Source organism: Hippocampus guttulatus, chromosome 3 (assembly GCF_054856545.1).
Source record: "Hippocampus guttulatus isolate MCC_2025c chromosome 3, RoL_Hgut_1.0, whole genome shotgun sequence".
Classification (NCBI taxonomy): Eukaryota; Metazoa; Chordata; class Actinopteri; order Syngnathiformes; family Syngnathidae; genus Hippocampus; species Hippocampus guttulatus.
In genome coordinates this window covers 24,126,410-24,138,617 of record NC_141263.1, presented here as the reverse complement: position 1 = coordinate 24,138,617, position 12,208 = coordinate 24,126,410, and the positions used below count along the sequence as shown (strand labels likewise).

At 43.2% G+C, this 12,208-nt stretch overlaps 1 protein-coding gene across 1 annotated transcript in view; it reads right to left on the bottom strand.

Annotated features, from left to right (window-relative positions):
* The window catches only part of LOC147207929 (AT-rich interactive domain-containing protein 3B-like), a 64,703-nt gene that overhangs the window by 44,226 nt on the left and 8,269 nt on the right, over positions 1 to 12,208 (bottom strand). The window lies entirely within an intron of this gene.

Here is a 12,208-nt window from a genome sequence, read left to right as displayed (position 1 = left end):
GACGTTGGGTCAAAATCAGGAAAGTCAGTCTGTTGTGACTTCTGCTATCAAATGTTCTCACCCTAAGCGGAATTCACAGCTTCCACTTCACGACCTAATCGATAAATGGCAGCGATTTCTCCTGGAGGTATCTGTTTCCCCTCAGCCAGCGTTAAGTGTCCGGGGGCATTCCAGCACTGACAGGCCAGTGCCCCCTGGGGACCGACCAACGCGCCCCCCCCCCCCACCCCTTCCCATCCGCGACGATCCGGGCCCGTCACGCATCTGGAGCTCATCTCCAGGGACCGACAAATGTCTCTACTGGACGTTGCAGTGGTCAAAAAACAGCAGGGACCTTGAAAGAGGAAACAAACAACGCAAAGCACATGTTTGCAAGGAATGGGATCGCGTCGTACTTCTGCCAAGCAGAACTTGTCTAATTGATTCAACATAGTAGAACATATAAAAGCAGATGATTTGGTCAAGCGTGACTTTGGAACAATATTAAACAGCATTACCACTATACTGCAATTTCCGAGAGGTAACAGTGGAGTTTAAACAATTGAAACAGAGAAATGCAAAGGAACGGGTTTACTAAATATAAACCTGGTGTAGCGCACACTGGAGTGACCACATCATTAAATTCAACCGCAAGGCTGTCTCCACAAAACATAAAAATTATTTTTAATCCAGCACAGGGATTATAACATGCAGCAAGTCATCTGACAGACTTTGTTTGTTGCTGCTGATTTGGTTAGTAACAAAGTTAGGATAGCCTTGTCATCTATTTTTTTTTTTAACTTTCAGAGAATCCTTGAAATAATCAAGCATTGACAGCAAGCGTTCTCCACCTACATTCAATGATAAAGGGGGAAAAAAAAGGCTTCGCAATTAATTCCACCGATTTGTCAAGGATGACGTGATCCACATTTCTGTCCGCGGTATCGGGATCGAGGCCTGCTGCGAACAGTGAAAATTTGTTACTGACTCTACCCCCAGTGGATTATACTGTCCTGCAACTGCGTCCAGATGCCATTACTTTTCTAGAATCTCCTCAACTCACTGCGACACCAAATTCCACCAGACGGTGCCAAATCAATACCGTTATTACGTACATTCTAAGCACAAAAACAGCGAGCAGGTGAGTTTTTCAGCAAACGGGATGGTCCCTCAAAAAAAAAAAAAAAAAAGGCAAAATGATGAATGGAAACATTTTTGAATGCATATCTTGCATATCTTTGTCAAGTAAAATTATATCAAACATAGCTACAGTGGCCCTACGAGGGCTGTCACAAGAAATGCAATCTATCACATTTCAAGCATTTTTGCAAAGCGAAGTGTGTTAATAAACGTCAGGAACCCAAACAGGACACAACAGGGGACTTGGGAATTGTGAATTATTGAAGAAGGAATGTACAAGTTTCTCAATGCATTAAAAAGTGAAGATGACCTTTTGCATATGCGAGAGGGGAGAAAAAAAAATTCTATCGGGACTGTCCCGTTGCTGCTAAAATTTATTATCTAAACGACGCGGTCACATGTGGAAACCGTCCTCTCAGGTTTTCTAATCACATTTATTCGGGGCAGCAGAACCTGAGAGGTCTTTGTCAGAGCAGATGGCTTCAGCTAATCAAGACCTGGCTCGGCGGGGGCTGGGCCAGCCCAAATCTGCCACTAAAATTAGCCTAACCGCGTTACACATTAATATGATCATGTTGGTCAGGTAACGAGATTTGAGATCTTAAATAGGTAAATCCCGCACAAACGGAGTTATGCACCTGCTACCGTATTGACTAGGGCAGAAGAAGCGGGATCTTTCATGCTACCACAACACTACTGGAGCAATAATCCATGCTTCACGTCGTCTCCGTTGTTAATAATTTAATTTTTCAGCCGTACTCGTTAATCATTTACCAAGTGGGCTTTTTGAAATTATTGACCGCAGTCACCATAGCCCACACTGCTGTTCACAAGATGACTGTCTATTAACTCATTCAGTCCCAAAGACGTTTTTAAACGTCTTTTCAGACTTGGTCCAGAATTGGCTGGTACTGAATGAGTTAAGCGGCCCTCGTTTTGTCATGCCGCGTCTTTTCATTTCATTGTAACTCTCGTGCTGTTCACACTTTGGCATTTCAAGCCCTGAGGTTTTGCGTTAGGGTGATTACTGCAGAGAAAAATTGGAAATGGCCGCCCCTGCGCTGACCATCTTTGGTATTCAGAGCAGCACCGTGTCAGTAACAGATGGAAGTTATGAATAAAAAACAAGAAAGAAGAACTGATTTTTTTTATGGATTTTTAAAGAGGCAAATAATGTTTCTCTTGTAACAAAGTACGGTACGTTGGATTTCCTAAGTAAGCGTGACATCCTGCTGTGCCAAAAGGCACTATGACAAGGTTGAGCAGTTCTCCAAATAAGAGGCAACCGATGTTTCCTTCAAGCTGTTCATTTCTCGTTCAAAGATCACTGACAAACGAAACAAAAGAAAATGAAACATCGTTGCTTTAAACATCCAAATGTTCAACCACACACATCATTTCTAACGCAAGTCCACTAGCTTAATGTTACAAGACCAGAACATACAATGTAAAACTTCGTAGCTGCTCAATAGCACCGGCTCTTTGTGGTAGTACTACTTTATACTACTAGTATCTGTGGCCTTACGGGTTATAGTATTCAAAGACTACTATTTTTCATGAATTTTGAGCTTGAACTGCACCACCCCAGCAATGATTTTCAAAAGCGGCTGCCGTCTAATTAACAGTATAAACAGTATAAAAAGGTAGTCGAAGAGTTTTTCTTCCTAAACGAAGTTGACTCGAAAGCCAAATGGCCCGGAGGATTTCACTGCTTATTGTTCTTGTTGTTTCTCGAGATAATTGAGATCCTGCGGGAGCGCGGCACTCAGAAAAGCGGCCGGGAGGTTGCCGTGTGAGTGTTGGAAGCCGATCCGCGGCTACACTGCTTTTAGCGTAATGTGACATTTCCTGGGCCGCAGCCAGCACTTTTGGGAGACGTCTTCTAACAAGTGCGCGATGACGCTGGGGTCGGAAAGCTTGGCAAGCGAGTGCGGCCACATGCTACTACAAACACGGGTTTTTGACAGGCGGCTGTAATGAGCGCACGGTGAAAAGAAAAAGCCTCCTCGGCCGTGGCTGCGAGCCAGAGTCGAGTCAGCTGCTGCTGTGTTTACCCCAGGGCCTTGACACGGTGGCCCAGTTAGCACCTAGCAGACTCTTTACACCGGGTTGGACCTCAGCCAATGCTGTGGCACAAGGGGAAAGAAAAAATATATATGAACGAGATGCTTTTCAACCACCTGAAGCTAAATGGCTAGCATGCGCGCTTTCGTGAATCATCTTGCATGAATCGGTGAGTTCATCTTTATTCACTTCAGATCAGATCTTCGCCCTCTTCTTGGTCTAAAATCACGGTAAATGTCTCACGTTCTTCAGTCTGTCCACAAAACAAATTCAAAATGGCGATGAGCCGAATCTCCTGTTCGTCCTTGCTAATTGTGCATGGCAAAAAGGAATACAACACTGTACACATGGCAATGTTCTACAGTCATTTAATTGCCTCCTTACAATGTAAAATTATGAAGATTTATTTGGGCAAGAAAAAGAGTCATAAAAATAAAAGATTACATTTGTGGAATTGAGGAGAGTTTGATGGGGCGGGTTGACAAAAAGATGTAACATTATGCTTACCGCTAAATGAGAAGAGTCATATCAAAGGCCCTATGTAGTACTATCCCCCCCCCCCCCACCCCCCAAAAAACGTATATTCTTGAGAATAAAGTGTCATAATTTGAACCGGATAGTCGTAATATTACAAGAATAAAGTCATATAGTTACGAAAAAGTAATGTGCTGAAAATTAAAGTTGTAATCTCATGGAAAAAAATATAGTAATACTATCGAGTATTGAGTATTGACTTTTTCACATAACATTACAACTTAAATAATGTTGACATTCCAAATTGATTTTTCCCACTCTTGAAATCTCCACGTTTTTTGTTTTTCTCATAGGCAACTGAAACCAGAAGTCATTTGAGTGAGTGTGTGACAAGTGTGGATCTATTTGAAGGCACAGCTGAAACACACCGCTTTTGTTTTTTTTGCGTAACAAAAGCAATCGGGAAGTGTGGACTTGCACAGGTCTGGTTCATCCTTGGGTGCAATTTCCAGATGCCTGAAGGTGCCACGTTCATCTGTTCAAACAACTAAACACCATGGGAATGTCCAGCCATCAAAGTGCTCAGGAAGGAGATGGGCTGTGTGTCGCTGAGACGAAGGGGCTTTGGTCTGAAATGTGAATACCAATCCAAGAACAAAAGCAAAAGACCCCCGTGAAGACACTGGCTGAAACTGATAAGCGAGTGTCATTATTCACAGTGAAACAAATACTGGAGCACTCTGCTAGCAAGAAGCCATTACTCCAAAACATTTAAAAAAAAAAAAAACCCAACAAATTACGGTTTGAAAAATGCACACAGGGATAAAGCCCTTAACTTTTGGAGACATGTCTTATTGAACTATTTGGCTATAATACGCATCGTTACGTTTGGAGGAAAAAAGGAAGCGCGTGTATGTCTTGAGGAGACCGAATTCAACGATGGAATGTTGGCAGCATCATGTTTGCTGCAAGAGGGACCGGTGCATTTCACCAAACCATGAGGAAAGAACATTATGTGGAAATACGGAAGCATTGATTAAGACGGTCCAAACACGGAGCCAGCGGCAGCTCGCCACTTCAAAGTCTGCGGTCATATCGACCATCCCTCCCACCCGCAAAAAGCCTTTTATAAAGTGTCACAAAAGCAAACGCCTGTCCTACGACATCTTCACAAACACTTTCCGAAAGGTCTCGAGCCACGAGTGATGCAATAAATAAAACAATGAGCCCACTCAGCCTGTGAGTTAATAAGCGTGTATTCCAATGAAACTTATCTCGGTGACTCACGAGGATCCTTCGGCAATGATGTATCACGGCACTCGATTAAAAAAAAAAAAAAAAAAGCCAATTCCAATGTATATAACTTTACATTTCCTAAAGACATGAAAGAGAGGCTACCGATTATGTCACACAGCTTCTGCAGAAGGAGGAAATGGAAATTGTTTCACAACACTTCTCAAACATTAGTGGGGTTCAAGAGCGGCAATGTCTTTGATTTCAAGTTATTTTCACCGCTTTCAATTGGTGAATAATGCGTAAAAATAGCAAATGAATTATCAATTTTTGAAAAAAAAAAAGAAAAAGAAAAATTAATGTCGTCTTTGTAACAGCTAATTACGGACTTTGTCATAATTATATTAGAGATTGACAAAAATAAAGTTTGAATATTGAAGGGGAATTTGTATTACATTTTTTTCCCTTTACGTTCCCCTAATTTTTTTTCCTTAATTATTTTTTCAGGTTTTTTTTTTCTTTTTGCATTTCGGTAACTACTTGCATGCCCAAATGATCTTTTGTCTCTTTTTCCCATTTCAGCAGTTTAAAAAAAATATTGGTGAAGCTTTGGCGACTGTATATTTGAAATACAATGTGCAAAATACGCAAAGTCGGAGGTATTCCATTTCAAAAGCAGGTAAAGACTTGCTGCGTATGTAAATATAAAAAGGGGGTTAGCACACAAACTGTATTGTGCCAAGGGTCAGCTTGGCTGCAGGGATAGTCTATAATACACGCGTCCATTTGTATAGTGTGTCGCGATACAAAGCCAGGAGGAAGACTTTGTTCAACACACACTGATATGACCTTGGGGCTCTATTGGCCCGCAGCTGCCGAGTTGTTTCATTGCACTATACACTTCGTTCTCTCTGTTTGCCTTCATTAAAGAGCAGGTGTTGAGATATGCTAAATGGGAGGGTCTGGGAGGGACCAATAGGACGCCACCATGATTCAGGGTAAGTGGCAGTGGGGTGTGGGTGGTGCTGGGGGGGGCGTTTGCTCATGGTTTTTGCTGGCGGGCGACCGATCAAATTACAGCAGGCATCGGTAGCTTAGTTTCCATTAGGAGGCGAGGAAGTTAATCCTCGGGGGTCGATTTAGATGGGAGGGAGGGGGAAAAAAACTGACAATAAGCGGACAGGCATTGTTTTATTTATTTTTTATCTTTCACTTGCATTTAATACAAGAGACCAGTGATTCCCCACGAATGTGTCAGAGCACTGTCATGTGATGTCAAGTGAGACTATATCAGGTCTGCTGTGGAAAATGATCACGATTGACTTACTTGGTCTGAAAATGATCATTTACTGCAAACAATGTACTTTTGTCCATCAACTACAGCTACCTCCAGTGACGTATAGAGACAGGAGAGCAATTAAATACCGTGTGTCCAAATGTGTCATTCATACAATATACTGTACACTACTCACAAAATGTCTTGAAGAGACAAAAAATACATATATAAACTTCAGGTGAACCCAATTTGACCTTTGAATACAAGAAATCCCAATATGCCAAATGACTATGCGGCGAATATAGTCGCATCAGTATAAACATCAGTGCAAAGAAAAATCATCTTATGAAGAGTGATCTCTAAAACATGAGTGGATGTTATTCTCAAGAAATTACGATATCGTTACTTTTTCCTTCCTAACTAGCTGACGCACAACTGACGCACTCAATCCCATCTGGTATGATAGAGTGTGCTTCATTGATCGTAAAGTTTGTGAGGGCACGACAGCTTGGTCGGCATGTTGAAAGTGGACAGTGTGAACAGTCTTAAGGCAGCAGATGTGTCCGATGGGAGTTGGACCGTCCCCCCGCAAAAAAAAAAAAAAAAAAAAAGGTGTCTTTGCTTGCACCAGCAGGCCCTCACACAGCTCCTCCCATCCAGGCCCTTTGGCTTCTTTCTTTTACTGCTCCCGTGACACTGATGAAGGGGGTTGACATGAATTGAAAGATCACCAATCAGGGGCCAACTACAACACGGGCGAGCAAACACCCGCCGTCAAGCCCTCCTACCCCCATTCGCTCGTCTCTTGTTGGGAGCCCCCTGTGGGAATGTTCACTGTTTGAAGAGTTAACTCTTTAATTCCGTCTGGAATGTTTCCTCTGGGTGGGGCAGTGTGGTGTGTCGAGCCAGACCGCTATAACCCCTCTCTACCCCACCTTCATCTGCCTACTAAATTCAATACCTCTATTTCTGGCCGGGGAGGTGGGGTGGTCTTCCGCATGTAGGTGTTAAGAGCAGGTCAGCACAAAGTGAGGTTTGTATTGGTGTGTGCCACGTGATTAGTCGCGATACAATCATTGAGATCAATCTGAAAAAGCCATTTTGTCGCCCAGTGTGACATTTTCACAGGTCTGCGATTCACATCTTTTATGCAAAAAAAATAATTACAATGTGATGCTGTCAAGTAGAGCTACTGTAAATGGTCCAAAAATACGCATAGCGGAAAGATGGTGCATTTGTTGTCATATTACGGAAATGATCAGGTCCGCATTCTGCTCAAACGTTTGGCTAGAATTCCAAATCGTAGGACAGTTACGGGCATTCAACTTGCGGACATGATTACACTCCCCAAATTCTGTCGAGCCACGAGAGGTAGGAGGAAGGTGACGAGTCAAATTCTCAACTTTTGCATCAGGTGATGTCCATTTAAATTCAGTACTCTTATTCTGTAAAGTTCTGGGCAAATTCCATAATGTAAGACAAATTCTGCCTTGCAACAAATTCAAGACGCAATGCCTCAAATTTGAAGCTTGGTGTGTCTCTAGCGTCATATTTTTGAGGCAAATTTTGGTCGCAATTTAGAATAGTACAACTCGCTGAATCGTACATTGTTGCCAATAAATGCTACAATTCAATAAATAACATGTTGCGGGTATTACTTTGTGATAAAAATAATTATTTCTGTACTTTTTTATGACCACATCAAACACAACCCGAACGCGGGTGCTATTAGATTAGAGATCGGATGGTAGCGGATGCGGTGGCAGAAATGTCACTGACATGTGCAACAGCTTTCTGCCAACAAGACACGTGACGGTGTAAATATAAACTAGCTTTAGGACTCAAACACACACGGCGTTAGCACTGAACGTCCGCAGAGTAAACGAGATTGTGTCAGCTGTGGGGCTGGGGGGGGGGGGGGGGGGGGGGGGGGGTCATATATAGACAAAAACAGGCCGGCAAAATTTTTGCCCCAAAGCTTCGACTGTGTTACGTCATAGTCCATCGGTTACTGTCCCTAAGTGGGAGACTTGACATTTTTGTAGCATGATAGGTGCAGAAAAATCATAGCTTGTGTGTTTCGTGTTAGAGTGCTGCTCCTGGCGCTCCAAATTCCCATTCTTTGACTATGCCATAGGTAAAATTCTACCTAGCAACAGTGCAGGAGGTATAAGGTCTCTCAAACTGTTTTGTACAACTGGAGCAACATACTTTTGTCCCAAATTTTGATCAAATTCCAAATTGTACAACCACATCAGCATTCAACCTGGTATCAAATTTCTCCACTCCACAATTTCTACGGAGCAACAAATATCCAAGGTCATATGCGACAGCTCGTACCCGAGGTTTTGTGCAACTGGAATCATATTTTTGTCCTAAAACTCAAGCTCAAATTCGGAATTGCACCTCCTTTTCAAAGAATCGTTATCTTTGGAGCTATGATATCAACAGCTTAGTCCGGCAAGGAAGGCCAACATCACTTAAACATTATCAGACTCAACTCCAAGCGGATACATATCGTGAGGCCGAATCATTTTTTACCACTTATGTAGTTATTAAACGCAATGATCGTATTAAATTGAGTTTAATGCTCAAATATAGCCCATCGCTACTGGAAACTGGAAAACAAAATAGAATTAGAAGTTGCTAATTGGCGCGGCTCTGCATTTCCGTCCTGGCAGAAATTTAACATGCGGCCATTACGGTCAGGCAGCATTAGGCACAAAGCTACATTCATCAGCAGCAAAAAAAAAAAAAGTCAATGGGCAGTGAGAGAGAGAGAATTGGGAGCTGAGGCGCCTCCATTCACAGGATGTGGGGGAGGGGGTCATGCAGCAGTGAATCTCAACCTAGACCAAGTAAATAATGATAATAATAATAATAATAATAATAGTAAACAGCTCCAGTTATCTTGATACTGTACAAGCAGTTTATAGGTGAATGTGAAGTCTGCAGTGAACTTTCCACACTGTCACACTCGAGTGCGAAGGGAGAGGGTGGGCAGGGCTACAAAAAAAAATAAAAAATCCAGCAGTGACAAACGATGGCGGCTGACAAGCACAAACAGCAGCATTAAACTCATGAGCCGTTCCCGGGGGCTGACGAGAATAAATCAGTGTGAAACCAGAGCCACTGTAATGGAGTCGATGAGTCACGCCAGCTGAGTTGCCATTTTGCCATCTTAATGCAATGAGGTAACTTGCGTGTTAACGAGTAAAAAGAACATTTGAAAGGGAATTTAAAGGGTGTCAAAAAAAAATTATATATATATATATATATATATATATATATATACTGTATACAGTATATATATATATATTTTTTGTGAAACAAATGGAAAATCATACCACCTCACAGCCATACATCCTGATGAAACACAATGGTCGTACAATTCATTACGCTAGTAACACATTTTTCCAAGTTGAGCTTTTTTGCCGCGCCAATGAGACATCTGAAGAATAGACACACAGTACAGCATCACCATGCTGGCCATCGCTTTCTGTAAAAGTTAAGACAGTCTGTCGTTGCTTTTAAGGCGATTATTTTTGAACACTTGCCACACCAAGATCATCAACGTATTGATTTTATATTTTACTAATCAAAGCGGTTAACTCCTTTTGTGACAATTAAGAATTGGAAAAGTGAATTGCAACAGGAAATTATTAGTCTGACTTTTTAGCCCATGTTTTTAAGGGTAACATTGAAGAAGGATTTTGAAAAAAAAAAATCAAGTGTTTTGGAAACAAGTCATGTCATCTTTATTTTCAACTATGCTCTATGTACAACATACAGCACAGATGAAATTTCAAAAACACCGTTTGTCTCTGCCAAGGGGTGCCCAATACATCGATCGTGATCGACCAGGAGCCAGCGGACTGGTCCCAAGTTTGGCCACCCCTGGTCTATACAATCGCAAACAGTGTGTGGAAGACATGTCAAGTGAGGCGTAACGCCGCACCACGCTGCTGGGAACAACTTCAAAATAAAAGTGAACCAAGGCATCCATCCATCCATTTTCCGAACCGCTTGATACTCACTAGGGTCGCGGGGGGTGCTGGAGCCTATCCCAGCCGTCTTCGGGCAGTAGGCGGGGAAACCCTGAATCAGTTGCCAGCCAATCGCAGGGCACACAGAGACGAACAACCATTCACGCCCACACTCACACCTAGGGACAATTTAGAGCGTCCAATCAGCCTGCCATGCATGTTTTTGGAATGTGGGAGGGAACCGGAGCACCCGGAGAAAACCCACGCAGGCCCGGGGAGAACATGCAAATTCCACACAGGGAGGCCGGAGCTGGAATTGAACCCGGTACCTCTGCACTGTGAAGCCGACGTGCTAACCACTGGACTACCGGGCCGCCCTGCATCGATGTCCATATACTATCATTTGGTATGGGAAGGTTTACTTTGAAGTTGGCCTTTTTAACGCGTTGGTGGCGTGTTCCTGTCATGTCATAAATAATGTTGCTGCGGCTAGCTTTGACTACTACTTCCTGACAGTGTACACGTTAATAAGCGGGTGCTCGAGGTCGAGCAAAACTCGAGCATTTGTTTTAGCCCTAATCGATAGACTAATCAATTCAGAAAAAGAATTTGTGACGGCCCTAGCTACAAAGCACCAGCTTTCTAAGTCAGCCAGTGTCAAGTTGCGATTGACGCGTGACATTTAAACACTTGCCCGGGCACAAGAGAGCAACAGTAGTAATGCGTTGGTCACGCATTAGGCAGCTCGGACTGATGCGTCAGGATCGCTGCATGGCACATTCCGCCGTCAAAATAAAACCTCGGCTCCATCTGTTCAATACAACGACCACGGAGTCCATCATAAATGAAGCGTGAACAGCGGGAAGGGGGTGGGGGGGGCGAACATTCCTCGCTTTCGAGAGCTCAAACACACAATCTTTATCGATCTTTCCTCCTGAGCTGCAGCCGTGGTGGCTGCTTTCACTTCCTGCTGATGTGTTGCTGGGGCGACAGCTAAATTATGCAACAGCCGAGGCTGGCGGGGGCCCGAGCGGCATGGGCGGGCTTTGAGGAGGTGGCAGGCAGCCAATGGTGGCGGCAGGGCCTGAGATGCAAAACATCTGGAGCGATTCCATGCGTCTGTGCAAATATCTCTCAGTAGAATCCAAATTTCTTTAAAAAACAAAAACTTGGGGGTTTGAGTGTCAAGAATGGGAATGGCAATCCATTAATCCATCACAATCCAGCCATGCACATGCCCTGAGAGAGCCCCATGCTAAGAAGTGAACATTTTCTGCAATCCAAGCTAAATTACAAAATCGACGGAAGGCATTCGATTATAATTTCACAGTAATTAAGTACATTAATTTTTATTAAATAAATAAAATAAATTGACGGGTACGACTGTTTTGACTGTACCGTGTGTAGTGTGCGGCCACACGGCAAGTTCAACACATCACATATGACCCGATTCATTGACGGATATTCTAACGTCGGACGGAAAAAATCTCGCGAAACCTCGTGATTAAACGTGACTTCCGAGTAAACAAACAAGGTGGGCGAAGACGCAGCAAGGGTCTCAGATCGTGTCTTGACAGTGACACTTGTTTCTGGATTATTTTTAGTGGAGAAAAAAAAAAGCGTCAGGAAAAGAAAAGATGGTGGTCTAAAGCACAGGTGTCAAACTTAAGGCCCAGGGGCCCACTCCGGCCCGCCTTGTCATTTCATATGGCCCGCGAGTGAAAATCATGTATGTCAATTTGCATGATCCTTGCTAAAATCTGCACCAAAATGTCAAACCGTCATGTGTAAGAACCAACATTGAGATTTTGCAATGATTTTGTTCCCCTGTTTGCACTCACTCGAACAATATTTGAACAAACTATTACAGTTGACTGAACTGTTTTCAACACTAGTCATCCGTTACTTTGTTTTGTCCAAATAATAATGCGATGATTAAACATTCAGAAACGGCCCTCTGCGGGAAGACGTCATTCCAAAGTGGCCCACGACAAAATTGACACCCCTGGTCTGAAGGGTGGAGACAGCGCAAACATGGGCTCTGCCTGCTACAGTG